The sequence below is a fragment of the Sapajus apella genome, unplaced genomic scaffold, assembly GCF_009761245.1.
Source record: "Sapajus apella isolate SASKATOON/1434 unplaced genomic scaffold, GSC_monkey_1.0 scaffold38, whole genome shotgun sequence".
NCBI lineage: Eukaryota > Metazoa > Chordata > Mammalia > Primates > Cebidae > Sapajus > Sapajus apella.
The window spans coordinates 7,885,263-7,887,336 of record NW_022436978.1 but is presented as its reverse complement, the minus strand read 5'-3'; the positions used below and the strand labels follow the sequence as shown (position 1 = coordinate 7,887,336).

Here is a 2,074-nt window from a genome sequence, read left to right as displayed (position 1 = left end):
AATACCTGGATTATACACACACACATACACACAGACACATACACACACACACATATACACACACATACACACACACACATATACACACATACACACACACATACACACATACACACATACATACACACACACATACACACACATACATACATACACACACACATACACACATATACATACATACACACACATACATACATATTATATACCACATATATGTATATTATATATATTATATTAATATTATATATGTTATATATTTTATATATAATATACATATATATTTGGCTGTGACTTTATTTTAATGGGTTTTCGGTCTTACAGAAAGGGGCTTTTTAGATGGGAGCCCACATCTTCGCTGTGGAGTCCTAGTCATGTGACTTTGTTTTGTAAATCACAAAGATTCATTCAAATTGTCTCCTCTTCCATTCCTTCATAATAGGTTACATGGTCTGAAAGTACATCCCTCCTTCTCTAGTACATTGTATTCAAACAGGTTGCTGCTACTTCTCCATGGCCATTACTCTTTTCATCATCTTCTTATTTCTCTTGGCATAACATATTATCTTCTATGCCTGGGGATGGGAAAATGCAGGCAGGTAACAAGAAGAGAGCAATCATCCTCCTGTGAGTGGTAGGCACCCAGGCCTGACCTGCATGAAACTGCAGGTGTACCCAATCCTCTGCATCTGCCATGGATCACACTCCACCTGACACCAGATGCTTGCATCAAAAAGGCCTCAACAGAAACAGGAATGGAACCCAAATTCACAGCCTGAGGCTAAACAGCTCTTGCAGCAATTCTTACCCATGATGCCAACATGGCTCCTTGCAGTGAAGTTATCACTTTAACTGTATTAATCTCTTCTGCTCTCTCATTCATCTCATAACTTTTCTGAAAGCCTTGCTCTCGTCACTGCCTTGCGTTTCCTCGAACATCGCTGTAATCTGGTCTCTTGTGACATTTCAGGCATATCTCGCCGTTGTTCAGGTGACCATGTCTATGGAGCCTCAGATAAACTTCTATTTTCTTGCCATTAGTATTCAAACCAAGCTGTTGATACCAGTCCTGCAAAGTGTCCCGACACGCCTTGTTAATGGGAGGCAAAATGGTCGGCAAGGGAAGGGATGGTATTTTGCATCTAGCTTTTTGTGGAACTGCAAATCGTTCATTTGTTTGAAGTGGATGACCTTGATTGTATTTCTTAGGCTTCTCTAGTTTGACATAAGTTGAAGAAACACTTGATTCCATTTGTTCCATATTTGGGTCATCTTTAACTGGCACCAATGTCAAAATCACACTCTCCTCATCATCGACTTCCCCCTCAAAGAAATTCTTCTTGCTGCTACCCAAATTTGAGGCTGACATTTTCAGTAACACCCCTATGTTGTCCATTCCATGATACATTTTTAAAAAAAATTAGGCCGGGCACAATGGCTCATTCATGCCTGTAATCTCGGAGTTTTGGGAGGCCTAGGCAAATGGATCACTTGAGTCCAGGAGTTCAAGATCAGCCTGGGAAACATGGTGAGACCCCCGTCTCTACCAAAAAATGAAAAAATTAGGCAGGCATTGTGGCTTGTACCTGTAATCCCACCTACTCAGGAGGGTGTAACTTTTTTTTCCCCTGGCCAGTAAAAGATATTTTAGCTGGCTCAAGTATTTTGTAGATATCATTCCCCTCTCTCCAGCTTCCCTTTATTGTAGGTGAGAAGTGCGACACTGTCTCTTTTCTGTTCCTTGGTAATTAATGTTTTTCTCTTTGCATTAAAGGGTGCAAAAGGCTCTCCTTTTACCTGCTGTTCAAGGATGTGATTTGGATGAGTTTCGGTATGTGACTTTCAGGAACCCCTTGAGTTCTTTTTAAAGCTCAGACTCAAGTCTTTTTCACTCAAAGAAACTACCTTCTGTCATTTGTTTAACGGTTCTCTCCTTCATGTGTTCATTTTTCTCCTTCTCTTGCCACCCCATCAGGTCTCCTGGATCTAGCTTCGTATTCTCCTCTTTTGCCCTTATGATTTCCATCTCTGTGTTTTTGTTCCATATTTGGGATATTCTTGCACTTGGCCTTCT

The 2,074-nt window shown here is 40.6% G+C and overlaps 1 pseudogene; it reads right to left on the bottom strand.

The window, feature by feature from the left end:
* Positions 1–477: 477 nt before the first annotated feature.
* On the bottom strand, positions 478–1,369 carry LOC116564842 (annotated as a pseudogene).
* Between the last annotated feature and the right edge of the window lie 705 nt (positions 1,370–2,074).